The 17,524-nt window shown below is 37.1% G+C and overlaps 1 protein-coding gene and 1 pseudogene across 1 annotated transcript in view; both read right to left on the reverse strand.

Moving 5' to 3' along the window:
* The window catches only part of ADAMTS6 (ADAM metallopeptidase with thrombospondin type 1 motif, 6), a 509,355-nt gene that overhangs the window by 419,448 nt on the left and 72,383 nt on the right, over positions 1–17,524 (reverse strand). The window lies entirely within an intron of this gene.
* LOC102854238 lies at positions 166–1,758 on the reverse strand (annotated as a pseudogene).

Here is a 17,524-nt window from a genome sequence, read left to right on the forward strand (position 1 = left end):
ATTCCATCACATCTTTTGTTAAGCTAGGTGAAGAGCTGTAGACCAGATTAAGTTCAATGCAAACTGCACTCCTGTTAATACTATTATTTCCTCATAAAGTTCTTTGTGCTGATATTTCCAGTGTTGAGAAAGGTACTGCTATTTAGCCATCTTCATTGTTTGTTATCACCAAGGGTTTCCTTTGTCCTCATCCTGTTCTGAAGAATGAACAAAAGCCTGAGGGGTACGATTCAGAAGATAAACTGCAGCATGCAGGCCCCCTATGTTCACCCAGACAGTATGCACTTTCCGCCACACGTGTCTCATTTCCGATAATGCCTTGGTAAAGCACTTCTTGTCCTGAGTTAGGAGCACAGCACGGCCAGTCCCAGGCCTACAGACACAGCTCATCTCCCGCAGACAAGCTGGGTAAAGCTTCCAGTTTCTCTTTATGGAGCCCATTCTCTTCCCAAATGGCATGTCTGTTATAATAATATGCACAGAACCAGTTCTTAGTGGCAGATTGCAGACATCCCACTGGACAGCATCTATGGGCAGGCCCCAAGTTGGTTTGCATTCCTGAATTTGGTTCTTGGTCAATAAAGAAGAGATGTTATTTACAGCTCTATTCACAGCCAACGGATTATTGTCACCACCAATATAATGACAGACCATTCAGTAGCCCCCTCTATTGGTATCGCCCCCGTTCCACACATTGGATCAACTATTATATCAGATGGTTGAGGAGAACAAAGCCTGAACATTCCATAGGCAATAGTAGACCTAAGAGTCGTGGGCCCAAAATGTGTGATATTTCTTCGATGGAGACTCTTCTGTCAATGCAATGCCCACAACTACTTCATTATTATGGATATTCAAAAGAACCTCTACATTAAAGTTTGTCATGTCAGCTTTCCACTTAAAATATTCTTGAACAGCACCCCCAAAACCTGTGGCAGCTTCATTTGAAGTAAAGCAATGATTGTCCCCTGCCCTACTGCACGTGACTCTAAACTTGAGCACCTGTGGGGCACTTTCTTCTTTTGAGCTTTCATCAGTCTCATCTTCCTGTGAAGAGTCCAAATGATCACCTACTAATGTTGCACTCTCCTCTTTAATGGCTGGATTTTCATAATAGTCTAATATATGTGACTCCAAGGCATTACTCGCAACCTTCTGAACATATTTCTCCTCTACTTTTTCTCCCGGTCAATTATTAAATTTTTCTTTGTTTGCGTTTTGATTTATTTTTTTTGCGCTTTGCTTTTTTCTTCTTGAAATTGATGTTAGTTTTCCAAACTTTCAATGGGCTTGACCACGGAAGCTTCGCAGCCAATTCTTCAAAATCCTTGAGAACTTCTTCCTTTGTTTCTTTGAACTGATAATCTTTAAACTCCTGAACAACCACAAATAAATTGTAGACTGATCTCAAACAAAGAACCTTAGCAAGACTTTCCAAAGTAACGTCAAAATATATCTTCCCCCGGTCCTTGCTGATTTTGCATGATGACCCAAGTTTCTCTCTCACTTCATCCGCAGCTGTTTGCTCAAAGTCAAGTAGGAACAGTGGCTCCAATAATGACTTGGAGGTTGTCAGACTCACTTCTGTAGCCACTCTCTGTCATCTGTACAAATCTCTGGTTCTCAAGCAGGTTTACATCCAAGAGTTGGTCTGTGGCTTCTTGAATGCCAGACACGCTGGAGTTTTCCTATGATCCCTAATACAGTCCCTGCTGCAACAGCAAAGCACACTAGCTCCACCACCTCGAGGGCCAGCATCGCCAAGAGAACATCGCCGGAATGATTTACTCACTTCTTTAAAAGCGAAAAGTAACTTACAAATCAAGACTACCACGGACTCCCCCTGGAGAAACCACTGTTACATGAGAAGATATCCTAGAGAGTCTGCCTATCAATTTATAGTCTATGATTCGTTAAAGAGCTATGAAAGCCATTGCTGGATCTCATAAAGCCATTCTGAGAGATGAGGAATTGTGGAGGAAAAAAGATCATTTCTTTTTGGTTTTACAAATAAATAATGGTAGTTCCATAAACACTGTATTTTTGATAGATATGTTAGGACTGTTTATGAATATCCTGGTCTTGTGGAGTAATCCATGAGGAGTTGCACTACTAACCCAAAGACCATGCCTCTCTGCTGACTTGAATCAACCATCTGCTCCAAAGGACAAAAATGGGCAATCTCTTCCTTTCCCATTATAGTCTCAGAAACCTGCTGGAGGGTCAGCTATGAATTCCTTCCAACTTGACAACAATGAGGGGGTTTTTTAGTCTTAAACAAATTTAACAATCTGCGAGAAGCTGAAATTAGAAAAACCAAAAGAGAAAACCACACTCAGCATTTCTTTTTTTTTTTTTTTAGCATTTCTCAAACTGAAAGAACTGAAGACTAAATTCAAGCCTGGGTTCTATAGGTAAAATCTTGAATGATGCAGAAGTATCAAGAGAAGATGGAGAGAATATAAACAGCCACACTTCCAAAACGATCGGCTGACATTGAACCATTTCAGGATGTAACATATGATCAAACCAAAATAGTAATAAAGGCATTAGTTTATGCACTGAAGGCACTGACAAAAAAATAAAGTTCCAGGGAATGATGGCGTATCAACTGATATATTTGAGTAAACTGACACAGCCCTGGACATGCTCACTAGCTTATGCCAAGAAGTTTGTAAGGTACCTACTTAGCTAACTGACCAGAAAAGATCTTTATTAGTGTTCAATCTAAAGAGAAGTAATCCACCAGGCTGTGGAAAATATTGAACAATATCATTAATAACACACACATGTAAAATCTTGAAGAAGACTATTAAAAAATTACTATAATAATCCATCACCAGAGAACTGCCAGAAAGTTAAGAAAGATCTATCAATTTGTTTCTACATTAAATGACAGCCTGGGAAACCTTATGAGGACATTCTATAGAATTGCCAAAAGTAGGAATCAATTCAACAGTCCCTTCTTCATATCATATGTTGTTGCTGTTGTCATGTGCCACTGAGTCACTACAATTCATAGTGACCATATGAACAATTGCTCTGAACAGTGCCCTATCCTGAGCCAGCCTCACCATCTCAGGCACACCTGACCCCCTGCCACAGTGACCAGGGTAATCTATGTCATCCAGGGTACAACTTTTCTGTGCTGACCCTCTACCCTTCTAAGTATGATGTTTTTCTCCAAGGACGGGCCCTCCTGGTGACATGTCCAAAGTATATGTGACAGAGCTTCAAAATCCTTGCTTCCAATGAGACAACTGGTTTCACCCTATAAAGGACATATTGTTTGTTCTCTTGGCAGTCCATGATATGTTCAGTACTCTTCTCGAGCACCATAAGAATTAAATAAAAATGGAGTCTGAGAATGGTAAGGAAGAAGACTATAAAAAACCTAATAGGATACAAAGAAGTAAATCTTGACTACCATGGATTAATCCATTTATCATGGATTTCAGTGCGACAACAAAGCACAAGAAATCAAAGTAAACTAAACAAGGCTTCATCAAAGCTCAAATTTTTTGTATTTTGAAAGACATCAAGAAATTAGAAAGAAAGTAAAAAGACAACCCACAGAACAAAAGCACCCTCCCAAGCATGATGTCCTTCTCCAAAGACCGGTCCCTCCTTACAACATGACCAAAGTATGTCAGACGAAGTCTCAGAATCCTTGCCTCCAAGGAGCAGCCTGGTTTAACCCTCTCTAGGATGAATCTGTTTGTTCTCTTAGCAGTCCATGGTACCCTCAGCACTCTTCTCCAACACCAAAGATCAAAAGCATCAATTCTCCTTCTATCCTCCCTGGTCATTGTCCAGCTCTCTGACATATAACAAGTGATTGCAAAGACCATGGCCTGTACCAGACACACCTTAGTCTCCAGAGACACACTGTTGCTCTTCAGTACTTTAGAGAGGTCCTTAAGAGCAAACTTTCCCATCACAATACGTCTTTTAATTTCTTGGCTGGTGGTGCCAAGAGTGTTGATTGTGGAGTCAAGCAGACTAAAGCTGTGAACAATCTCAATCTCTTCACCATTCATCCTGACGCTGCCAATTGGTCCAGTGGTGAGAATCTTTGTCTTCTTGACATTGAGCCTCAATCCATATTGAAGGTTGCAGTCCTTGACCCTCTGCAGCAAGCGCTTTAGGTCCTCCTCAGTTTCAGCAAGCAGGGTTGTGTCATCTGCATAACGCAGATTGTTGATAGTTCTTCCACCAATCCTGATGCCGCATTTCTCCTCATAGAGCCCAGCCTCCTGGATGATCTGTTCTGCATACAGGTTGAAAAGGTACGGAGCCAGGACACATCCCGGGCGTACGCCCTTCCCAATTTTGAACCATACAATGTACATTAATAAAAAATAAATTATACCCACAAAAGAAGGCAGCTATTTCTGATGATGATATAAGACAACACTGCTTTTTTGAAAAACAATATGACATTTTCTCAAAAACTAAGTTTAAAGTAATCCTATGATTAAACAATTTGACTTATAGGCCTAGGAGAAGAGAAAGTATGTCCAGAGAAAAAGATGTACACAAAGGTTGTTTATTCATAGTCGTCAGAATCCAAGGAAAGATAACCCAAATGTCTATCAACTGATAAAGCATCATATACATCTATACAGTGACTCAGTGACTGGGCTAATGGGGGTTGGTGTGTCAGATGCAATAAGGCTGGCTCAGGATAGAGTAGGGTTCAGAACTGTTGTACTTAAGGTTGCCATGGGTCATAGGAGACTTGATGGCATATCATGATGAAACAATGATAAAAGGAAATTAAAAGTTTGAGTATTGTATGACCCCACTTATTTTTAATATCTAGACCAAACGTGGAACTATTCTGTTGCCAGGATCTCTATTAATAACTCCAAACACAGATTAAGTTACCAACTATTATATCAAACTAAACATCAATCATTGGTTTTGTCCAATGGGGAAAGCATTCTAAATTTAACTCTCAATACCTCTTATTAAAAAGAAAAACAGAGATTTCTATAAGTTTATCTTACTACTGTTTCTCTTTCCAGAGGCTAGGAATACAATATTTCTCTTTCCAGGGTATGACATTAGGAGATTCTGGTGGCCTAGTGGTAAAGAGCTATGCTGCCAATCCAAAAGTCTGCAGATCAAATCCACCAACTATTCCATATGGAAAAGATAGAAACTGTCCTCCTATGAGATTTACAGCCTCTCAAAACCTGCTGGAATGGGAGCTGTGAGTTGTTTCTGATTTGATGGCATGTAACAACAGCAACAGTTTAAAGTCAAACAGTGTTTGAATAGTACAATACTCTTCCTAAAGTGAAGGTTACATTTAAAGTGTAGAATCAATAACAATTACAAACAAAGATTTGTGTATAATCTAGTGCTTAAGATTATGTTCCCTTTTGGGTGTTTTTACTCAATAAAATAAAATATAAATTCTCCTTAGCATGAAAATCAATACAGAATACGTGAAAGTATAGAATCAGAACATTTGATGTTGGATATCTTTCTGGATTCCTGCCCAACATTAACCAAATATAGATGCTTAACTATGAGTAATATTTTACCAACTCAATCTTACACTTTAGTAGCTCTCACTTTAAAAACTGAAATAGAAAAGCCATTTTCCCCCAGAATCATTCTACATTTTATACTGAAAAGTAAATCAAGAATGAAAAAAGGTACATACATGACCAAACATATGTAGGCTCTTTCCCAAATAGCGTGTTTAAAAATACAAAACAACAAATGAAAAATATTAGCACTATTTATAATAAATAAGTAGCTCACTAAAACTTGCATCATCACCAGGTTTCACAGAAACAATGTAAAAGCAAAAAGGTCAAATTTCCTTTCTAGACTGTGACTGCTTTACTTTCTCTTTCCGGTTCTTTTTAAAGCATAGCTTGCTATTATTTGTCCCATTTTTCACCACCCCTCTTCTCCTAGGTGTAGTCAAGCAAGGAACATTCCTCTTTGAAGTACAGATCATGAAAAGAGAACCAATCAAAGCTTCTTGGAAATTTTTTTTACCTCTAAAATATCAACTATTCAATTAATGAAGCAGGCAATTCAATAGGTCAATTTAGTTGGGAAATCAAATTTATGTATGAAAGCTGTATACACAAACTCATGTCCTGATGAATTAATTTGTTCTTATCAAATTGTGAATTTAAAACAATTACAATGTTGATGCGAGCTGGGAAACATGTGAAAATGTTAATAAAACCTCTCAATTTTACTATATCAAAACTCTTGCAATAATATATATAAGTTGATGGTATATTTATTAGTACTAAATTAACATAATTAGAGATAACGATTATTTTCATTACTGCATCAATTTAAGGTTAAAGCCCAGAGAACACTATCATTAATTATTAAGCACAGCATAGTTTGAAACATAGTAATGAATCAACTATTAAAGATGAATCTATAAGGCAGAAGAAGAACCTATTTAGAAAATAAAAGTGCATCAACACACATGCAAGCATTAAGTCAATTACATACAAGGAAAATAGTAAAACTTATTGACCCTAAAGAAATTGTCATTTGTTTCATTGATTTTGCATGTCTTCTTAACGATATACTGTTTGTCTTCCAACAGACATCGCATCTACTAAAGGATAATCATGTAATATTGAATATGTCTAAATCTCCGTGTCTAGTACTTTGTATTTTCCATTTTTAATTTAATACTCTGGAGGCTTTTCTACTACTTTTACTGTCATTCCACTGATTACAAGCACATTTTCTTATTCGATACTTGGCCTGTATTTTTACCTACCTAACTTACCATTCTCCAAAAATATCCCACCAAACACTCAAATTGAAACTCCCATTATTTCTTCTGAAATCCATTTTGGTTTTTCTTTCACTCCTCTCTTTGTAATGGCCTTTTCATTATCTTTTTCATGAATACTATCTTTATTTCATTCCATAGCTGCTCTGATCTTTAATCACTGGTGATCAACACCCCAAAACTTAAACCAAATCACCTTAATATGATTTTTTAATTCAGGTGAGATAGAATCAAGGTCGCATTTTGGTTCTTGTGTATTTGTTTTTATCTTTGTCAGTTTCACTTTGAACTTGCGCAGGAGTAATTAATTGATGGTGTGTTCCATAGTCAGATTGCTGCTGAGCTTCTCCAATGATTCTTCCCACAAGAAGTTTTGTCTCACAGAAAATATGCTACATAAACTTGGTATGCTTATAAAAAATGCACCTTCCATAAACACAGTGCAAATTTCCAGAGGTTACTTACTCACTAGTCAACAACAGATATATTTCTTAATAAATTTTTTAAAAACCAAAATTCAATCTCATTTGCCATCAAGCCATAGCTGTCTCATAGCTGACTGATCATTGAGTTTCAGAGGCATAGGAGGAGATCTCCCATCTTTCTCCCCACTAAACTGCTGGTAGATCCAAATCATCAGAGAGGTATGGCCTTTGGATCAGCAAAGCAACTCTTTATAGACCATGCCACAAAAGCTACTTATTTTCCTTAATAGAAATATTTTATATGATATAAACTATACCCTTCATTCTTTCAAATCTCTTTTGCCAAGAAAGCCAAAAATTGTTGGAATAAATTCATAGCTGACAGGAGAGATGATTGCTCACCTTTCTTCTGTGGAGCCAATCATGAATTTGTAAGATAAAAAATAATATTATTTGTAAGGATGTTCATTTTTAATAAACTTTATTGGAGTGCTAAAGGGAAACTATCATTTCAGGAGATATTAGCCAAAAAGTAACTCAGAACAAAGTTTTAACCAAATAAAAATAGAGAAAAAGCTTCTAATAAAACTCTAAGTGGAGTTTTCTCATTATTTCTCAAATCTCTTTTTTCTCTTTCTCCTTTTCCCTTCATTTCACTTATTAAGAGGTCTTCATCTCCTATATCAGAGCTTAATTTTTTACAAACACTGAATTCTTTGGGTTAAGAGAAAAGAGAATGTGAAATGCTAATTCAAGTGGGTCCAGAAAGCTTTCTCTGAGCAAGAGAGAAAGGAGGCATTGAATTTTTCCACTCAATTTTCACTGCTTTGCATATATTAACACTTAATCACATACACACTTATCCTCCTCATGCGTGCCAGGAATTTTCAAACCTACTATTCTACTTAAACTTCTCCAATGTCACTCATTATGTTAACATTTTTAAGGAAAAAATAGCTTTGTTTAGGTTCTTTTTAATGTCAATGAAGTAATGCTTTCTGCATTACTTCTTATTAATTTTCTCAATAATTATTCCTAAATAGCATTGTAATAGACTTTCATTGTTTCCAATAACTCAAAAACAAACAAAAGTAAACAACTTAAGTGCCCATGAGAAAGGGGAAATGGTTACATATATACTAAACCGATAAGCATGTGTTACAAAATCTTCTTACCATCACCACTTATCTAAGGTTAGTCTTTTCCCATAGAATTGCTTGATGCAATATATCACTTATTTATTGGATGCTGTTTTCCTGGGCACTGATTGTTGATTAAAACAAAATAAAATAAAGTAACTGAAAGCTTCATTTTCTTCTCCATACATCATGATATTGTTTCTTAGACCACTTGAAAGGATTTTATGTCTTCTTTGTGTTCAGGAATACCTCATACTGAAGGCTGTGGTCTTTTACTTTGATCCACATGAGTTTCAAGTCACCTTCATTTTTTATAAGCACGCAAGATTGTCATGTGCATATTTCAGGTTGTTAATACAATCTCTTCTGATCCTGATGCTACCAGATAGTTTAATTTATGAAATCATTTCTTGATAATATAGACTGAATATTTAATGTGAAAGGAAACAATACTTCAGCATATTTTTTCCAATTTTGAACTGTGAACTATCTCCTTGCAAGGTTTGAACAAGCTGATCCATGTACAGACTCCAAATGAGTAAAACTCTTGTTCTGGAATTCTTATTTTGTATAATGCCACTGATAGTTTATTTACAACATAGTAAAAGTAAGTGGTAAAATTTAGATACAGCCAACCCCATGTGGCTCTTACCCTTTCTATAGTCATAATAAAATAGTTCATATCAGTAAAAAGGATATAGAATATTTAAACATCATAAATGCCCAATTTAACCTTCATGTTTTTAAAGCACTCAGAATGCATTTATATTCAATTGTTCATGGAGCACATTCCAAGGAAGACCATATACTGAGCCATAAAATAAGTCTCTAAACTAATTAACTCATTGCCATTGAGTCGGAAATGACTCATAGCTGACCCTCAAATGGATTTTCAGAAGCTATACATCATATGAGAGAAGATATGCCTCTTTTCCAGCAGAGAAGCTGGGAGATTTGGAAAAGCTTTGGCTGTGTAAATCCTTCCCAACTACACTACAGAGTTCCCCAAAACAAGTCTCAACAAATCAAAAAAATCAATTTCAACTCTCTCATCTGACAAACTATGTATAAAAGATAGTTTAAAATATATTATTGTTTATATTATCTATGTATGTCTGGCAGTACTGGACACTGAAATGCCAAAATGAGAGTAATGCTGGTGGCAGTAAGGGTTAGGATTGGGTGTCAATGACAGGCACATAGATCAATGGAACAGAATTGAGAACCCAGAAACAGACCCAGGCATCTATGGTCAATGGATATTCAACAAGGAAATCAAAACTATCAAATGGGGAAAAGATAACCTCTTAAACAAACGGTGCTGGCAAAACAGGACTTCCATCTGTATAAAACTGAAATAGGACCCATATCTCACACCATACACAAAAATCAACTCAAGGTGGATCAGAGACCTGGGAGTAAAGCTCAAAGCCACAAAGTTCATAAGAGACAAACTGGGATCAAGCTTAGAAGCGCTAATCCAAGGTATAAAGAGACTGTCAAATACAACCAGAAATGCACAATCTAAAGAGGATAAAATTGATGAATGGGACCTTTTAAAGGTTAAATCCCTGTGTGCATCAAAATCTTTTTTCCAACAGGGTGAAAAGAAAACCTAATGACTGGGAACAAGTATTTGGTAAAACCATCTCAAAAAGAGTCTCACAATGAAAGTTTACAGAACACTCCTGAGCCTCCACAAGAAAAAAAATTGATAACACAATTACTAAATGGGCAAAAGACATGAAAAGAATTTTCACAAAGGAAGATATTCGAATGGCAAACAGACACATGAAATAATGTTCAAAATCACTAGTAATAAAAAAAGATGCAAATCAAAACCACAATGAGCTACCATCTAACTCCAGTAACAGTGCAAAGTTTAACAGGATAGCAAGTATTAAATGTTGGAGAGGATGTAGTGAGATAGGAATTCTTACACATTGTTTGTGGGAATGTAAAATGGTACAATCATTCTGGAAGGTAGTTTGGCACATTCTCAAAAAAGGTGAACATAGAAATTCCATATGGCCCAGCTATTCCACTGCTTGCAATATATCCTGAGAAAATGAGAACTGAGGCACAAATGGAGACTTGTACACCAATGTTTATAGCAGCATCATTGACCATCACAAGAACATGGAAACAGCCCAGATATCCAACCATAAATGAATGGATTAAGAAATTATGCTACATTCATACAATGAAATACTATACAGTATGCAGAAACAATGATTTTATAAATTATTATCTAGTTTGGGAGGGACTGGAGAGCATTATGCTGAGTGAACTGACCCAGTCCCACAAGGACAAATACTGTATAAAACCATTATTGTAGAGTGAGTATAAGGATCCAAGGGGTGCTGGGGGAATGGAAGCAGAAGGATGAGGATGTGCAGAGGGTGAAGGGGTGGATTAATCATGGGGTTGTAAAATGTGAGAGGGGATGAGGGAAACTGGAAGTATCTGATCTGAAAACAATGTACTTGGATTTTATAAACTAGTATAATAAAAAAATGTAAAAAAATTATGTGTCAGCTTTGCTGTGTCTTGATTCTCAGTATTTGCCACTGTTGTGTGCCACTGAGTCAGAACTGACTCATAGCTGACCCTCCAGCAGGTTCTCAGAAGCAGTTAACCACTTAGAAGGAACCTGTCTACCCTTTTACCATAAAGTACCTGGTGCATTCAAACTGAGAATCTCGGAAATTGCAACATGTTTTTTACTACTAGGACACCAGAGTTCTCTAATACACAGCGGTTTGGCAGTTATGTAATGATGTAACTTGACAGTTATAAAATAATGCAGTCATTCTCATTATGTGATCTGATGTGTCATAATTTTCACATACTGCCAATTTTCATATAATAACTTAGTTTTTTGAATTGATCCATATCAATAATTGAGGTGAGAGTATTATTATCTGGCCATAATGTAGCTAACTAGGAATTTAAAATGAAAATCTAAATGTTAAAAGAAATAAATTACACAATCTTAAATAGTCTCTGGATCAAAAAAAAATAAATAACCAAAAGGAAAATTTGAAAATGTTTAACCAAATGAAATGGAAAACATAACAAAACACATGTGATGCCAATAAAATTGTCCTTAAAGAGAATATTTATAAAATTAACACAAATAGTAGAAATAAGTGACAATTTCCACCATAAAAAGGAAAAATTGAATTAAAAATAAATAAAACAATCAATTAAATGTATAGGAGAAAGCACTGAAATGAAAAACAATAGAAAAAGGTCATTAAAATTGAACTTGAAACTCATACACCAGTGTGTTGAGTCAGAACCAACCAACTGCCAAAATTTTTCCAAAGTTTTCTGAGGCTGGACATATCACGGGGAAAGATTGCCCATCTTCCTCCAGGAAAACACTGTAGAATTCAAACTAATAAGGAGACATGGTGTTTGGGTCAGAAGCATGATTGCGTAGGGTCTAGACCATCATAAATACCTAAATTTAAGAAAACATCTAAATTCATTGCCATTGAATGCAAATATGCTCATAACTGACCAATCAGTTTTATTTTGAGGCTTTAAATTACACGGAAGAGGACTGACCCTCATTCTTCCTTGAAAGGGAAAGAGAAAGAAAGCAAAAAGTAGCACTATCAGGTAAAGAGAGAAAGATGATATCACTATAGATTCTGTTGTCATTGCTATGTAACATTGAGTCTAAATGACTCATAGCTGACCCTCTAACTGGATTTTCAGAGACAGTAAATTACAGGCAAAGAGACTGTCCATCTTTCTACTTTGGAGCAGTGAGGGCTTCTAAATGCTTTCATTTGATTTGGCAGTACAACTCCATACCACTAAGCCACCAGCATTTCCTATACATTCTGTAGATACTACTAAGAAAGGGCTATTACAGCAGTCCTCAAGACAGAGTGAGAAAACACTGCATGGTTCAAAATCAGGAAAAGAGTGTGTCAAAGATGCCTCCTGTCTGTCTATCTTTTCAATCTTTCTGTGGAACAGATCATTCGGGAAGCTGGTCTTTATGAGAAAAAAATGTGGCATCAGGAATGAAGGAAGACTCATCAAAACTCACATTATGCAGGCAACACAATCTCGCTTGCTGAAACTGAGAAGGACTTGAAGCATCTGCTACAGAAGGTCAAGGACTGTAGTCTTTCATATGGATTAAAGCTCAACATCAAGAAGACAGATTTTTACCAGTGGGCCAATTGGCAGCAACATAATAGGTGGAGAAGAGACTGAAGTTGGTAACGATTAAAACTCACTTGGCTCCACAATCAACACTTGGCACTAGCAGTCAGGAAATCAAAAGACAAATTGCATTAGGGATGTGTGCTGTCAGAGACCTCTCTAAAGTATTAAAGAGCAATGATGTCAGTCTAGAGACTAAGATGTACCTGATGCAGGTCATGGTCTTTGCAATTACTTGTTATGCATCAAAGAGCTGGACAAAGACTAACGATGCTAGAAGAATTGATGCCTTTGAGTGGTATTACTAGAGAAGAGTCTTGAACATACCATGGAGAGCCAAGAGAACAAACAAGTATGTCTTGAAGAGGGTGGAATCAAGTTTCTTCTTAGAGGCAAAGATTTGGAAGCTCTGTCTCACGTACTTTGGGCACATGGAGAAGGGCATCATGCTTGAAAGTATGGAGGGACAGCGCAGGAGAGGAAGACCCCGAATTAAATAGTAAGTGGAGTAATGGAGTAGGTGTGTTAGGGTCAGTGAGACTAGTCCAGGATAGGGCAGGAATCACAGCTATTGTAGATTGGGTTGTTATGAGTCACGGGCACATAACTCCTTATCCACTAGGCTACCAGAGATTCATCATCTCAGTGTTGTTGTTGTTGTTGTTGTTGTTAAGTGTTGTCTATGTAAATATGACCCATAGAGATCCTATAAACAACAGATCTTAACCCTGTTCTATCCTGAGTCACCGTCACATTTCCAGGCATACAAGAGCCCATTGTGACAATCACCATGTGAAGGACTTCCTTTCTCTGACCAACCCTCCACCTTTCCAAGAATCATGTCCTTCTCTAAGAAATAGCTCCTGCTAGCAATATGTCCAAAGTATGGGAGATGAAGCTTCCTCATCCTTGCCTCCAAAGAACGTTCTAGCTGCACCCTCTCGAAGACATATCTGTTTGTTCTTTTGGAAGGTCATGGGATGTTCAGTGTTTTTCTGCAACACCACAGCACAAAGGCATAAATTCTTCTGCCATCCTTATTCTTCATCCAGCTCTCAGATACATAGTAAGTGATCAGAAAGAACAGGGCCTGAATCAGATGCACCTTAGACCTCAAAATGACATCATTACTCCTCAATGACTTGGAGAGGTCCCTAACTGCAGACTTTCTCAGTTCAATATGTGTCCCTATTTGCTGGCTGCTGGAACCAAGGGTTTTAACTGTGGATCTCAGTAAGATTAAGTTGATGATAGTTTCAGTCTTTTCTCCATCTATCACAATGTTGATCAGCCAGCCTAGTGGTAAGAATATTTTTTTTACATTGAGATGCAACCCATATTGAAGGCATTATTCTTTGATCTTTTGCAACAATGCTTCAAGTCCTCTGAATTTCATCAAGCAAGGTGATGTTATCTGCATAAAGCAGATTACTGATAAGTCTCCTTCCAACCGTGATACCAAATTTCCTTTCACAGAGTACAGCTTCCCAAATAATTTGCTCAGCATAAAGATTGAATAAGTATGGAGAGAGAATATAACCTTGATGCGCTCCCTTCATATGAACACAATTAAGTGCTTGGGGATTCCCATTCTTCTCAGTGTGGGCCACAGTTTGTTAAGATCCATCTACTTAGTCAAACGCCTTTGTATAGTCAATAAAGTATAAATATACATTCTTCTGGCACACTTTACTTTCAGCCAGGATGCATCTAACACCAGAAGTGATATCCCTGATGCCAAAGACTCTTTTAAACCCTGCTTGAGCTTCTGGCAGCTCCTATCTGTGTACTGTTCTAGCCATTCTTAAATGATCTTCAGCTGAATTTTGCTTTCATATAATATTTGATATTTCCACATTCCACTGGATCATCTTTCTTGGAAATGGGAACAGATGTGGACTTCTCCCAATCTGTTGGCCAGCCAGATGTCTTCCTGAATCTATTCCATCAGATTTTCAAAATCATCTTAAGAATCATTTGAAGCATTTAACACCAATGATCAAAGACTAGATGAGTTGTGGGATGATATCAAGAATACCAACCATAAAGACAGCAAAAAGTCATTATAAAGATAGAGGAGAAAGAAAAAATTGAAACAGATGTTATAATTCCACTAGAGTATCGAGAAGCCAAAACAAAGGGAAATCATGAAGAAATAAAAGAGTTGAACAAAGATTTCAAAGGGCAGCTCAAGAAGAAAAAGCAAAGTATTAAAACAGAATGTACAGAGTTGTAATTGGAGAATAAAAAGCAAAGAACTTGCTCTGTATTCCTCAAAAGAGAACTGGAAAACAAATTTAAGCCTTGAGTCTCAATATTAAAAGATGCTATGGGCAATATATTGAATGACCCAGAAATATATTTAATATATTTCAATATATTTGAAAATATATTGAATGACTCCATCAAAAGAAGATGGAGGGAATACAGAAAATCACTGTACCAAAAAGAACTGATTGACACTGAAAAATTTCAGGAAGTATTATATTAACAGGAGCCAATGGTAATGAAGGAGGAAGTGGAAGCTACATTGAAGGCATTAGCAAAAAATAAGACCCCAGGAATCGATGGGGTAGTAGTTGACTTGTGTCAATTAACCATTGCAGCCCTGGATGTACCCACCAGTGTATGCCAGGATATTAGGACGCTCACCATGATCATCTTAATAGATGCTGATCAACCAAGGAAACTAAGGGTGCTATTTGAGAAGATCAAAGACTACAGCCTTCAAAATGGATTACATCTCCCTATCAAGAAAACAAATATTCTCACCACTGACCCAATAGGCAATATCATCATAGACGAGAAAAAGATTGAAGTTATCACTGACTTAACTATACTTGGATTCACAATCAACACTATTAAAGAATGAATGGAAATCCAAAGTCTCTATAAATTTCTTTAAAATCTCAATTAAAATAAACCAAATTATTGAAGGAATTTTTCTTTCACTTTTCAAAGAGAGGAGTGAACTGGTGAGGGAGGGCTGGGCAGGGAGAAAAGTGCAACAATGAATGAATGAATCTCCAAAATCTCTGTAAATGTTCATTGAAATTAATAAAATACAATTTTAAAAAAGTCACCACTACAAATTATGAGAAAATTAAAAATTCAATCAAGGAGGGGGAAAAGAAATCAAAAGATATGCTACATAGGAAAAATCTGCTCTTAAGGACCTCTCCAAGGTACTAAGAGCAATGATGCCATTTTAAAGACTAAGGAACACGTGATTAAAACCATGGTCTTTTAAATTTCTATGCATCTCAAAGTTGAACAAAGAGTAAGGATGATGGAAGTTGAGTTGTCATATTGGAGAACAGTACTGCATATCCCAAGGGCTGAAAAAAAGAGAAAGCAAATACATATTTTAGAAAGTGTAGCAATAGCGCTCCTTAGAGGCTATCACGGTGACACTTGGTGTCCTATACATTGGGCATGTTATAATGGTGGGCCAGACCTTGGAAAAAGATATCATAATTCGAAAGGTGGAGGTTCAACAAAGAGAGAAAACCCCTCAACAATAGAGATTGACATAGTGACTTCAACAATGTGTTCTATCAGAAATTATGAGGATAGTACATGATAAAACAAGGTTCAGATCTATTGTTCATAGCTATCTTATGATCACAGACAGCATCTAACAACAACATGAACCTAATAAAAGTAATCGACAAAATACCTCAACAAACATCATATTTCATGGGGGGGAAACTGCTTTCTTGTTAAGATGAGAATGAACATAAAATGATTGCTCTTAACATTTCTCTTCATCATTGTACTGGATGTTCATGTCAGTGGAATAAGGTGGTGGTGGTGGTTGTTGATTGCTTTCAAGTTGAGCATGACTCATAGCAACCCTATGAACAAAAGGCCTGAAGCTTCTCTACAATTATCAACATTTATCAAAGTTCATAAAGTTTCCGGAGACATGTTATTTAGGAAGTGGATGCCAGTCCTGCTTCCAAATCTGTCATAGTATGTTATTGATTTTATGTGCCATTGAGTCACCTACAATGTATAGCAACTTTAAATAGAGCAGCTCTGACCCTTCCCTGTCCTGAGCCAGTCTCACTAACTCCGACACACCAACCCCCCAAAGCCCCAGTATCAATCCATCTCCTCTGGAGTCTTCCTCTCCTGCGCTGTCTGTCCACCCTTCTGAGCATCATGTCCTTCTCCAAAGACCAATCTCTCCTTGAAACGTGCCCAAAGTAAGTGAGGCAGAGCTTCAAAATGCTAGCCTCCAAGGAGAGACTTGGCTTCACCCTCTCCATTTGTTTTCTTGGCAGTCCATGGTACATTCAAGAACTCTTCTTCAGCACCACAACTTGGAGGCATCTATTCTTCTTCTATCATCCTTAGTCATTGTCCATCTCTCTAAAGTGTAACAAGTAATTGAAAAGACCATGGCCTGGATTAAGAACAACTTTGTATCTAGACTGATATTGTTGCTCTTCAGCACCCTGAAGAGATCCATGACAGTAGAGTTTCCCTGTAAAATTCGTCTTTTGATTCCTTGACTGCTGGTGTTAAGAGTGTTGTGGGTCCAAGCAAGCTGTAATTGTTAACAACCTCAATCTCTTCTTCATCTAATGTGATTAAATCTAATATTTGTGATCGAAAGGAAGGAGTAATCCTGTCAGTGTTATTCTCGGTATTACACAGATATTTATCTATGCATAAAAATTAAATAGAATCTACACATCACCAAAATGAATAGGTGAATTTAGAAAAGTTGAAAGATACAACATTAAATTACAAAACTTAATTGTGTTGTTGTTATGTGCCATCGAGTCGCTTTCGACTCATAACGAAGCTATGTACAACAGCCCTAAACTCTGCTCTGTCCTGTGCCAATCTCACTGACTCTGACACTCCCATCCCGATGATCCCAGTCACTGAATCAATCCACCTCATAGAGGCCCTTCCCCTCCTGCACTGTCCCTCCACCCTCCCAAGCATGATGTCCTTCTCCAAGGACC

Source organism: Elephantulus edwardii, unplaced genomic scaffold, assembly GCF_000299155.1.
Source record: "Elephantulus edwardii isolate Elephantulus edwardi_28Jun2011 unplaced genomic scaffold, EleEdw1.0 scaffold00254, whole genome shotgun sequence".
Taxonomy (NCBI): Eukaryota; Metazoa; Chordata; class Mammalia; order Macroscelidea; family Macroscelididae; genus Elephantulus; species Elephantulus edwardii.